Here is a 14,392-nt window from a genome sequence, read left to right on the forward strand (position 1 = left end):
ATAAATTATTATTTATAAATTAATTATTATTAAAAATGATAATTAAAATGATTATTTTTGTAAATAATACAAATTGTTGACTGGAAACAATTTTTTTTGATTAAAGTAAAATAATAAAATTAATAATAATAAATGTAGACTTAACATACTCATCATATACCATTTTTGATTTAAAAATAAAATAATATTAATGAATTAACATAAAATAAATGTTGAATTAACATACAAATCATACACAATTTATTATTAAAAATATTAATAAATAATAATAAGAAAAAATGGGGAAAAAATGTAGAATTAACATCGTTCATATACATTTTTGATGGAATTGTTACAAATGCAAATTTGTCAAAAAATTTAATAATTACAACCATGGTGAATAATTTAGTAAAAATTGACCATTTATTAATAATATTTATAAATGTTAATATTATAAATAATAGCATACATATTAATAATTAAATATTAATAAATCTACTGCTACTAATGTCTAATTAATAAATTGTAACTAATGCAAATTTGGTCAAAAAATATAAAATAATTATGAAAATTATTACAAATAAAATATATCATTTTAATACAGCACAATGCAATAAAATAACAGTACAATAACTCAAATGAAATGTTTATAAACTTGTACTGTCATCTGAAAGCCAAGGGCATTTCCCCAGGAAAAAAAAAAAAAATATATATATATATATATATATATATATATGCTACACACACTGTTGTTTATGACCAAAAGGAAACATTAGGCCTCATTCATGAAACCCACAACTAAAAATCATTTCTGTGTAAATCGGCCATAAAAACGTATATAAAATGAATGAGTACAAAGTGTTTCATAAATAAGTGCAACAAAGTTGTGAACAACAGAGTGTGTATAGCTGGTATGTACTGTAGGTTTTTTTTCCTTAGCTCACACTCGACAGTTTACATCAGAAGGTCTGACTGATCGATTCCATTGGAAATGATGAAAAAAATCCCCTTTATCCCCTTTTAAACCCCTTTGTATCTGATGACTAAACCCATTCACATCCATCATTTTTAATACCTCCTTATCTTTTCTCTTGCCTGTTTGATGTATTCATTAAACAGAAACACAGTCACAGTCACAAGATGCTATTGCAAATTAGCAGGACGTCTGTAGTGGCTGCATACAAACAGGGGCCTTGTGCAAAAACATATTTGATACGTAGACTTCAGAGGCATTTGATTAAGCTTGCACACAATTGATTCTCCTTGGGTGATTTCACAACATAAAAGCATTGGAGATTTTATATTTGTGCATTTTAAATAATCTTGGCCTACTTCTGTCAGATCATCGTCATGTGCAACAGCTTTCCTATCAATTTTTTGACATTCCTTTTGAAGGATTAATGGTTATAGTCTTGAAAAAACAAGCTAACGTAAATATCTGGACAAGATATGTTTTGCAACTAATGCAGTTCCCTTTTCTCTCTCTCTCTCTCTCTCTCTCTCTCTCTCTCCCCTAAAAGCTCATCTCTGCAATGTCATATTGTCCTGTGGGTAGATTTCATTTTTTAAAATAGCTTTGATTTGTGAACAAAGTGCATTTGTAAGCGTTTGCAAAGAGCTTTACACATGAACTGAAATACCTTTGGAAGTCTGATTCACTGTGGGTTTTGTACAAAGAGACTTCACAGATCTGAACTTCACGGGTAGCCTACTTTATCAAACTTTATCTCATAAATTGATTACATTTCCCCCTCCCCCTCGCAGCTATTTACTTCCCTCTTACATCTTCTACGATCACGCTGATCTTCTTCGAGCTCTGATTAAAACACTGGTGTGTTCATGTGAATGCAGAGGTTGGAGGGTGACCTTTTGGTCATATATCATAAGCTGTGCAACACTTGACAATCAGCCATCCATGAGAGGCAGTGTAAAGAAATAGCCTTGCCTTTCTGTCATGCTGTCATACTGATTGCTAATGTATGCATGCCAGTGATATCACACTCAGCATATGATAAAGACAACGTTCAGCTGAGGTTTTATCAGGCATGATAGGAGTCTCTGTTTACTTTGAACTTTTATCTTGCATTCTGGCAGCATAACACTGTATACTCTAGAGCATGTGTGAATCTAGGTTTTATTGTAACAATATAGAAGAAGTATTGATGTAGAAGTATACTGTATGAATAGATCTGCACTGTATATAAAAAAATAATAAAATCATAAAATAACAGAAAAAACACAGAAAAAGTTGTGGTGGTCCATTACATTATCCAGTAATTTTACACACATTTCCGCTAACTTTAAAACAATGCAATGCAGTAAACCATGTGGACTATAGAAACTCCACAAATATGTAGTAATTTTAGTAAGTTTGTTAAAACATAATTGATTAGAATTCATTTAAAGTATAAGTAAATAAAAATTAAATATATGCATTAAATATATGCTAATATGTGACTCTGGACCACAAAACCAGTCTTAAGTAGCATAAGTATATTTGTAGCAATAGCCAAAAACACATTGTATGGGTCAAAATTATTGTTTTTTCATTTATGCCAAAAATCATTGGGACATTAAGTAAAGATCATGTTCCTTGAAGATATTTAGTAAATTTCCTACCGTAAATATATTAAAACATAATTTTTGATTAGTAATATGCATTGCTAAGAACTTCATTTGGACAACTTTAAAGGTGATTTTCTCAATATTTTTATTTTAATTTTATTTTTTGCACCCTGAGATTCCAAATTTTCAAATAGTTGTATCTCGAACAAATATCGTCCGATCCTAACAAACCATACATCAATGGAAAGCTTATTTATTCAGCTTCAGGTTTTGTAACATATACATTTTAATGTTCAGTATTAAATGAGCTTCATTTTAGAAAGAATATAAATGAGAATATACAAAAAAAGAGATGTAATTACATCTGTGTGCATATCGTGGTGAACAGATGATCTATCAGATAAACAGATGAGAAATCCAGCAGATTTTAAATTAGCATTATCACAAAATGTGTGCTCTTTCTTATCTTGATGATGTATAATCATTCATTATCATCACTTGAATTAAGGGTGTGCTGTACTTGAGTTACATATGAATCTGTGCCAGAGTAATTATGCAGAAAGCTACGCATATTTCCATAGACTCGAAATGCCCATCATTCACCGAATTGTTCACGTTCTGCACCCATGCAGTTCAATTATTCTTTTATGCGTATGATTAAAGAGTTTCTGAATAAATATCTTTCTGCTACAAATAGAGTCATTTAAATCCATTTCATAGATTTCACAATCAGCACAGAAAATGAAAAAGCATGGATTGGAGTCTTCACGTACTGCAGGGACTTTAATTTCTTTAAATGAATAAATTCCATTTTAATTTATGCATAATGCGTTTAATGTACACCAACTGGGAGTCAATTTTTGGTTATCTGAGGAGTCCAAGTTCAAGAGTTCATGAGTTCTAGAGTTCATCAGCTGCATGTGGAGGGCCAATCATTCAGAAGGGAATCTCGACCTCTGATGGTGCAAAGGAATGACAGGAAGAATGCATCAAGAGTGGGAGAGAGAGACAGAGGAAATGAGATAAAACAAATGAAAAGGATTACAAATCATGAGGGCAGACGGTTAAAGGAATTCAGACAGCAGCACTCAAAAGTGTGAGCTGAAAATCAGGATATTTAGATGAAGGAGGTCACCAGGCTTAAGGTGTTTACTGTGATTCACATCAGATGGAAGGAAACATTGCAAATCTGATGCAAGCAACAATGTGCAAGGAGGGCCTGGAAACAGATCAGCTATGTTATGGTATATAAAAATGGCTTTGCTCATTTGTTCAGAATCATGCTGTGGAATCAGAATCAGAACAGTATTTCACATTTATTAAATGAAAACAAATCAGAACACTATGAAGACACAGGAGCACCAAAAATGACGAGTCCTAAAAACAGAAAAACACAAACAAAACATGAAACTGGGATGTTATGATAGAAAAACAAGTAAAATGAAAACAGGATTTAATTATTCATAATAAACCAAGGGGCAGAGAATGTGTAGAACTATGTAAATGACATTCAAAATATATTTTCTATGCAATGCAGTCTAGTCATGGGATATATGATCTGTTCAGGGAGAATCTGGAATGTCAAAACAAACAAAGCTATCATGTTAAATGGCTCGAACCAGGGCAGATGCTAGAAATTACCGGCTAAAGACAAAAAAATGTATGGATGGTTGGCAGTGTAAGGACACTTTTAATGGCTGCCTTCCTGTCTCAGGTCACGAGACATTCCCAGGTGGTGACCCAGGCTCACTAAACTACACACAAAATAATAGACACAACATTCCTCACCTCAGCTCCTCTGAAGAAGCCATTGATTCGTAGGTTTAATCTATAGATTCAAGTTATGGCTGCAATTAAGGCTGACTTGCAGGATGGCATCACATGCTTTCCTTGGTGTCTTATTTATGTAGAAAGATTAAAACTTAATGAAGAAAAGAGCCTGCGGCCAAAGACACAATCTCATGAAAGTCATTTCAAACTTCTATTCTTTGTGTACAGTCTTTAATATTAGCACACACACTTCAGTCTCATCAACGACAAAATATAGCCACCACTGTAATAAAAGAATCTCATGAGCTCTGTGGATACTTGACTGAAACATCAACTGTCCAGCAGACAAGGCTGAAATGTTATGGCGAGTGGAAGATTTGGCTGATCCAGGTCTTGTGATGGGCTCTATAAAACAAGGAGGGGTTGATAATCCTCTAATACAATCAGCCCAGCAGCAGACATGTGAGTCCTATCTACTCCGGGCACAAACATTAAACACTGAAACAAAACAAGAGATAAAAATATTTCTCTTCATTCCCGGAGAGCGAGAGAGCTAGAGCGTGATATCAGGAGTTTAAGAAGGGCATCTATAAAGGTCTGAGCTGTGACATTAATTATCTGAAAAAGAGCAAGAAATTAGCAGATCACATTGTAAAAAATAAAAATCTGAATTAACTTAAGGCAACCATGCAGCTGCCAAGCATTCTTAAAGTAATTAAGTTGTTCTGGCATGGTCTGTTAAAAACTGGTTCAAAATGACCATTTTAAGTGAAATAAACCTGCCTGTAAATAGGAAACTGAATGATTTAAAAGTCATTCACTCAAAGGATTAGTTCACTTCCGAAGTAAAAAATGTATTGCTAATTTACTCAACCCCATGTCATCCAAGATGTTCATGTCTTTCTTCAGTTGAAAATAAATTAAAGTTTTCGAGAAAAAACATTACAGGATTTTTCTCCATATAGTGGACTTCAGTGGTGGTCAGTGGCTTGAAGGTCCAAATGACAGCTTCAAAGCAGTTTCAAAGGACTCTATTCGATCCCAGCTGAGGAATAAGGGTCTTGTCTAGCAAAACAATCTGTCATTTAAAAAAAAAAAAAAAACAACATAAAACTTTATAAACTTTTTATCCACAAAAGCTCATCTTACACTAGGTCTGCGATGCACATCTCCACGCATGTTGTAAAGGTCACACTCAAAAACCTTTAAGGGATGGTTCACCCAAAAAACGAAAATTCTGTCATCATTTACTCACCCTCAAGTAGTTCCAAACCTGTATGAATGTCTTTGTTCTGCTGAACACAAAGGAAGATATTCTGAAGCAGTTCTTGGGCACCATTGACTTCCATAGTATTTTTTTTTCCTACTATGGAAGTCAACTGTGCCCCAAAACAGCCTGGTTACAAACTTTCTTCAGAATATCTTCCTTTGTGTTTCTCGAAAACTATCCCTTTAATTTCTTTTCGACTGAAGAAAGAAAGATATGAACATCTTGGATGAAAAATATTATTTCGGTCTTTATACATTTACATGCTATATTTGATTGAATGTGTTACTTGCCATTTATTTGTAATAATTTGTGAACTTCACTAATAATTTCTGAGTGCACTCCTGAAGTCCAGTAAATTCAAGAATACTTAGCACTGCGGTTATCAGAAGTAAAAAACCTGAGGTACAGTTACAGTATGTCATAATATTTAAGTTAATTAGCTGCATGGTAATTGTACTTAACTTGAAATATTGAGTAAGCCAACTCATACAATTTGACTTTGGTAGTTGAAGGAATTTACTCAACCCGATCTCAAGAGAAAACCTAACTATTGTATGAGGTGCTGTTATTTGTATGAATCTGATACAATTTGCAAAAAGAATATACTAGTTGTAAATCACAATGAGAGTTTGCTGAATTGACCTTACAGCAGGCTAGCTTTTCATACTAACTGACAGTGAGTATTTACAGGGATTGTTACTTTGACCAATGCCATGTTGTTAGGAAACCTGTTCAAAAACAATCATTATTCACTTTGTTAAAACAGAACTTACTTCATCTTTAAAGATTGCAGTATAAGGCAGAGTTCTGTCATTACAGGTGTTTAAGGAGCCTGGTGACGACTTTAATACCTCCGGTAGAGTAACATTAATCACGCACCACTGTTGTGAGACTGATAACATCATTTTTTATAAACTACATATATGAACTCATATAAAATGCATGAGTTTAGAATAAAGCTTTACCTAAATGCTTAACGTCACAGTGGAATGGATGCATGTGAAGCCAAACTCGCTTCTTTTCTTGAACGAAGGCTTTCAGGTGTAAAATAGATCAAATTCTCTGGAGAGCCGCATATTGATGAGAAGCAGAGCAGGGGGTGAGAGAGAGAATAAGAAGCAGAGAGACAAAAATCACTGCTGCACTTTTATGTGCTCATTAAAGTAGCTTTTCAAGGTTGGTCAAATGTCTTGATTGATTTTTGTGGACCATACAAACAGATATCTTAATAACTTGGGTCATATCTCATTGAATCAAACGCATATTTCAACAGACCAATGTATATACTCTAGCAGCTGCTATACTTTGGGAAAGATGTGAGCCGCAAACAGAAAAGGCCAGTCAAAGTACAACACAGCCAACATGTCCAAAACAATTAAGAGAAGTGTCTGAACATAACGCCATCACACATTTCTAATGTTTCGCTCCAGAGGTGAAGCGAATGCATCACAGCCGTACACAATCATTTAGTCAAAACTGCTCACCAACAACACTGACATGCATTCAAGCCCTTTCACGGCCTTCATCTAGTTAAACCACAGCAGTTAATGTTCTGTGAAGGTGTAAACATGTGAGGAAAATGGAAAGTAAACACTGGTGCTAAGCCAAACTTGACAATTTTAGCCACTGCAGGAACATTACCTTCTGTTTTTACCCTGCTGAAAAGAATTTTGGTGCTGGGCAAACATAGCAAAACATAACTGAAGCTAATTGACCAGTCTGGTACTTTTAATGAAGCTCCACAATTATCTGAGCTATAGATTAATAAAAGAATTTTAATAATGTATGCAAGAATTACCATTTGTTTTTCTATGATTTTCAAGAAATATTAGAAAAAAGCAAAACAAAGTGATGCTCCATTGAAATATACTGTATCTTGGAAGTTTATTGTCCTCTCCCAACCAATGATGTTTTAGTAATATTTACATACTGTATTATTTTTAGTATTTTGAGTCAGCATTTAATTTTATATTTACAGTTTTCACTTTACTTTGAATTGAAGTTTTTGTAATGTAATTTATTTTTATTCAATTTTAGTTTTAATAAGTATAGCTTCAACTTAAACTTATATTATTTCAGTTAGTATTTCAGAAAGAAACATTTCAAATATTCTAAGCTGAAGTTGATTTTTTTAACCTAATATTTATATTTAATTGTATTTTTGCCTTTATTTCAATTATTAAAGATTTTTATTTATTTATTATTATTATTATTTTTTTAGTTAACAATAACCACTTTATGAAAGAGCAACTCCTAAGCAAAAATTAAATAAATAATAATTAAACAAAAATCAACTTTAACCAAAGCTGAAGTTAGGAAACTTCAGCTTAATTCCAGAAAGTTCCGTTTAATTCAGTGGTTTATAGTCTCCATTTCATTCCACATTAAATGTATTATTTAAATAAATTTGTAAATACATTAAAATTGTATTATTGGCCAGATTGCAAAACTCAATTTAATACAATGAGGGATGATGGGTCCCTTCTAAAGCTCTCTATCCATCAAGGGCTTCTTGGTTTGAATATCCATTTAATTGTCAGAACAATTTATGAGTGAATATCAGCCATAAGCAAAAAACGTATTGTGTATATGCATTCAGTGCTAACAGTTAAATCTGTGTGAGTCACTAGAAATCTTATCCTATTTATGGAGTGAATTGAATCCGGTTAGAAGACAACAGTTTTTATATCCGGCTGAAAAACACCATAGCTACCATGCTGAGATAATGACTGAAATTAATGCAAGACTGCTATTAATACCCAGTGTTTCTTGCACTAAAAGAGTTGCAGCACTGATAGAATCAGCTACTAATATATAGCGCTTAACATACTAGGACTCCCACAGCCCCTTTAGAGCCCGAAAGACATAATCAAGAGCATCTTGGGGAAAAGCCGTTTTGTCTACAGCATTTTTGAATAGTGCTGACTGGACAGAAAGAAATTGAGCCATGTTTCATTGCTGAAAATCCTAAACATGCAATAAAACTCATCCGCACCCCGAGAGAGAAAACTGTGGAGTGTGCAGTTCTATTCCTCAGGGATGGAGCTTCTCCCCAGCTTCCTGTGACAGCGCTTCTGATCATAAAGCTGTTAATTATCTGCCATTAGCCAATACTGGATAGAAAGAGCCATGATGAATATGCTTGGGAACGGGAGAGTTCCGGAACACCCACAATGCCTCTGTACAACAGATTGTTCATTACAGCATTAAACCTGGAGGCATGAAAAAGACATATGTTTGGAACAATAAACAGTTGTGGGCTATGTATAGTTGATATAGAGACAAAGAACAACAGAAATTCCCATCAAGACCAGTGACATGAAATTAAAAGAAGTGTTTCAGTGGGCAATTTGATCATTAAATAGTTTATTAACTAAGCTTGAGTTACATCTTAAATTTAACTCTCGTTTAATTTTATTTCGTCTGCTAACAATATTTTATAGTCAATATACACCATTTACAGGAGAATAGTCTTTTTTTTTTTTGTAATTTATATTTTGCAGTCATGAACACATCATTTCTGAAACGTCAAATCACCATTCATTCTGTGGTTGGAAATGACATTTTCAAATAAAATGGCTGACTGCTTCAATGGCTTTAGAACGTCATTCCAAAAATGAAAAATACCCCATGATTTATTCACCCTCAATCCATCCTAGGTGTATATGACTTTCTTCTTTCAGATGAATACAGAGTTATATTAAAAAATGTCCTGGTTCTTCCAAGCTTTATAAATGGCAGTGAATGGGGGTTGAGATTTTGAAACTCTGGGTGGTTAATAAAGGCCTTCTGAAGTGATATTCAATAAATGTTGAAATGCTTTGTTTCACTCTCATCTTAGTTTTAAAAATATCATAAGATTTTATAATGGATATTTATTGCTGAATATTGAAAGTCTAGGTCCGGAACAATGGTAAAACATTAAAAAACATTTCAAAAATGACAAAAATAAAGGTCAGGTTCTAGTGTTTTATGTGAATGTGTTTAATGTTCTAATGTGAACTTCAAATAACAACAAGAAAAATGTCATAATGAAAATCCTACATATACAGTACAAGTCTGTGATGGAGATTCCCAGTCACCACGTCTAAGACTCTTAAATACCAGGCATCAATAATTCATTGCACGCAATCCTCAGTCTAGTAGTTTAACAAACACAACACGAGCTGCCTTGCAGTAGTCTTTAGGACATGAGGCAAATCTCTGCCATCGTAAAGAAATATTCTCTTCACCACAACCTGCATAAGCAAGAGCCTATAGCCGAGAAACATTCATGCCTGACATCCAGCCTCTCAACCAGTCACTGCTGTTTACTTCAAGATTCCTGAGGACACCTTTTACAACCAGGCATTGTCTGCATCACTGAGTCAAAACATCAGGGCCCGTATTCATGAAAAATTTTAATGCTAAGAGTTGCTCCTAGTAACAAAATTCTAAGAAAATTCTTAGAAATGTGGGTGTTTCCTCTTAAGATTAAAGAAAAGATCCTGGTAAAGAAAAAAGTAATTCAGAAAGCATCTTAACCCTTAAAAGAGGTCTTAAGGTCCAAAATTGTTAGGCGTACGAACGAGGACTTTTAAGGGGTTTAAGAGTTTCTTTAGCAGCGGAGATAATGGGTGAAACATGAAGAGGGAGAAGAAATGTGTTGCACACAATGCATGACAGTGAGTTAATAAGACACTACACATTAGATCGTGCAGGGATCATGTTTGTGACCGATCTTATTAAAGACATGTTAACATTTCAGACACCGCGCTGAAATGCCATAGCGACAAAAATCACTACATTAACATATTTGGCAACTGGAAAAATGCAACTATGCAGCAGCGATGATTTGGGTCTGTACCTGACAGCACTTTCAGAACCTTATTGTGTCACTGTTCATTTTCTATAAAATACGTTAAGTATGACAGCATGGTAAATAAAAAATAAAGAATATATATACCTATATAATGTGTGTGTGTTTGTGTGTGTGTGTGTGAGAGAGAGAGAGACAGAGAGAGTACAGTAAAACAGGAAAAATTACAAGTAAGGCTTATAATAAACCCTACTCTTAAAAGCGCTCTTTTATTTCCTTCTTGGACAACAAGCCAATCACAGTCTTCAAAAGACTGTCATTGCTAGCAACAGGGTCAGCCCCGCCTCCTCACTAAGATAAAAGTTTTTGTCTTTTCCTCACTCAGAGTTGCTCTCAGATTGGTCCTGAATCACTTTTAAGCTAAATTAGGAGCTCTCTAAAAGGATTCTTAGAATCTTTAGGAATATGGGCCCAGATCTCAAGACTTAGCCCTTTAGCCCTTTGCTGATAGACATTTGGTAATGGTCTTTCCTGAGGTCTGAACAGTCTCCAGTCTAGCTTTGAATTGGTCTGAGTGACAGCAGAGAAGTACTCACGACAAGAGCTCAGCCTCTCAGTAGCAGCCAATCGTATGAAACTGATAAGTATCAGTCATTTTGGAATGGCATTATGTTGTTCAATTCATAATGATGAGTATTATTAAGAATGGTTCATAAAACTGGGATGGCCTGGGAAATATAAACTGTTAAGAAAGCACAACAGCCCTTCCTTCTGAAATACTGTAGATTCTGGGAGGCTGAAGGTATCAGAGGACAAATGAAAGCTTAGCTGGTAGTTTTCCATTATTACCTTTGATCAGCCAGTAATACCTAAAAGCAGCAGGGAATGCGGGGATCCTACTGTGTATGTTATATAAAAAACATCAAACCAAAATGGATCATAGCAAGGGGGCTTTTTATTTCACCTGTATTGTGTCTGCCTATGGAACTGAACCATGTGCAGAACAAAACGTAATGTAAGAAATGAAATAAACTTGACCCAGTAACAATGATGGAGGGCAACTGTAACACTCAAACACCCCCCCCCCCCCCCCCCCCCATAAACCCTATTCTGATATAATAAAAATGTATAAATAAATAAATGTAATTGCCAATTAATTTAATTAAAGGATTTCACATTAAGATTTTAAGTTAATTGAGACATATAGATTCAATATTGTATTTTTGGTCAGTTTTCAAGTAGAAACTTTAATGAAATAAAGTTAATTTACTCCAAAGATGTCCTTTCAACATTCCTTTAAAAAAAATCGACTTATTTCATAATTTGTTTTACAATGGCTTTAAATTTTGTATTGATCAACATCTGTGATTTTGATTATTTTTGATCAATTTCATTCACATGAACATAATATTGAAATTGCTCAACTTACTTTCAACATAATTTGCCATGCCTGATCATATCATTTTTACTATGTATATGTGTACACACACACACACACATATATATATATATATATATATATATATATATAAAAAAACACACTTCCTAACAGAGACTTGTCATTGCGCTTACATATTGCTGCTCTTTTGTTGTATGTATGTGTATATATATGTAAATATATATGTGTTTATATATATATATATATAAACACATATATATTTACATATATATACACATACATACAACAAAAGAGCAGCAATATGTAAGCGCAATGACAAGTCTCTGTTAGGAAGTGTGTTTTTTTATATAAAGAAAACAAGTAGATAGAATTAAAAAAAGAAAGCTAGTGTTAGAGGGTCAGATAGATATGAAGGGTCAGATAGAAAGAAGACTAATAAATACAAAGAAGACAGATAGATAAAACAGAATTAAAATAGAGAGTGCTAGAGTTTTTTAGCCGTTTCTTGAAGATGGCTATGGACTCAGCTGCTCGGATTGAGTTGGGCAGGTCAGTCCACCAGGAGGGAACAGTTAATGAAAAAGTCTATGAAAGTGATTTTGTGCCTCTATGGGATGGTACAATGATGCGTCGTTCACTTGCATAACACAAGCTTCTAGAGGTCTGCAGAACTGAATTTAGGTAAAGGGGTGAAGAGCCAGTGGTGGTTTTGTAGGCAAACATTAATGCCTTGAATTTTATGCGAGTAGCTATTGGTAGCCAAGGCAAATTGATGAATAGAGGTGTAATATGCGTTCTTTTTGGCTCATTAAAGATTAATCTTGCAGCGGCATTTTGGATTAATTGAAGAGGTTTGATGGAACTGGCTGGAAGACCTGCCAAGAAAGCATTGCAATAGTCAAGTCTGGACAGAACAAGAGCTGGAACAAGGAGTTGTGATGCATGTTTCGAAAGAAAGAGACTGATCTTCCTAATATTGTATAAAGTAAATCTGCAGGACCGGGCAGTTTTTGCAATGTGGTCTGAGAAATTCAACTTATCATCAATCACAACTCCAAGGTTTCTGGCTGTTTTTGAAGGAGTTATGGTTAATGAGTCTGACTGGAAGGTAAAATTGTGATGAAGTGATGGGTTTGTTGAAACCACAAGCAGTTCTGTCTTAGCTAGGTTGAGTTGAAGGTGATGGTCCTTATATATATATATATATATATATATATATATATATATATATATATATATATATATATATATAGGCATATACATATATAAAGAAGAATAGTTTATTTGAAAAAACAGATAACTCCGTTTTTTAACCTTATCAAAATAACCCAACTGCCCATATATAAAATAAATATACTACATATAACCCAACTGCCCATATATAACCCAGTAACCCATATATACATACACACACAGCAAAATGAAATAACATCCATAATTATAATAATAGGAAGAAGAAGAAGAAGAAGAACTTTTGTAACTTTTATTGTTTCACAAAATGAAATAATAACTCATGGTTTTCGCAGGCTGAGAGATAACTTTACTAATCATCATAAATTGTTTGTGAATTGTTTGTGACTGAAGAATTATACAGCATTACAATTGGCTTGCTACAGTTGCCCTGATCACCCCTCTTATTTCACCCGCAGCGAGATATTGGCCATGTCATTATTTCTCAAATGCATTAAATGAAGCAGGACCAGAGAGAAAAATGTCACCCACCCACGATGTAATAAATTCTAAATAACCACAGTTTTGCAGAAATTCTACAGCTCAGTTTCATCCCTATGTCGAAGATGTGAGAACAATCCCGATCACAGGAGACAGAAAGAGAAGGAGAGAATGAAGGTGATGAAAAGGAGTGCAGACAACCATAAGAAACCCTGACTCTTTAGACAAGAGGAGGAAAGTGAAAAAACAAGGACTTTTGATGCTATATAACATCAAAACCTACTAAACACAAAGAGAGAAAAAAAAATGTGAGGAAGGTTGGGAGGGTGTAAGAATGAGAAAATGGCACATTGTAACAGATCCAGAAAATCTGTTGTGGTTCAGTCCTGCAGGAAGCATGCGGGCGCACAGCAGAGTAAGCACTGTTTAAATTGGGGCTCAGTGAGTAGGATCAACCAGTCATCACACACAACAAGTTTAGACACGTATCACCAGCACCTCAACACATCCTGAACGGGACGGATCTTACATGTTTACCCAAGAGATTTGTTGTGTTGCTGTTATTGTCACATAATTTAAATCAAATAGCTCAGAGTGTGAAATAGTCACTGACGGAAGAGGAGTAAGGAGTATTGATTCCACATCGATTCAGAGCTTTCTGATGGATATATGCTGATACAGAGAGTGCACATGCAACCTTTGATTCCCAGTGTTTGGTTAATGCTGCATATGCAAAATTGGAGATATTCATGCGTTCAGTGTTTATGATCATTTATCACATAACTATCAGGGGGTTTATTTATAATATATACATTCATCAAACCATTCTCCAACCTGTCTATGCAAGGTGTTGCTGGATGTCCATTCCAGTGTCACGGGACATAAAATAGACATGTAAACACCCTGAATGGATATGATCAATTTAGATATGAACAAATTT

This window comes from Barbus barbus (assembly GCF_936440315.1).
Source record: "Barbus barbus genome assembly, chromosome: 28".
Classification (NCBI taxonomy): Eukaryota; Metazoa; Chordata; class Actinopteri; order Cypriniformes; family Cyprinidae; genus Barbus; species Barbus barbus.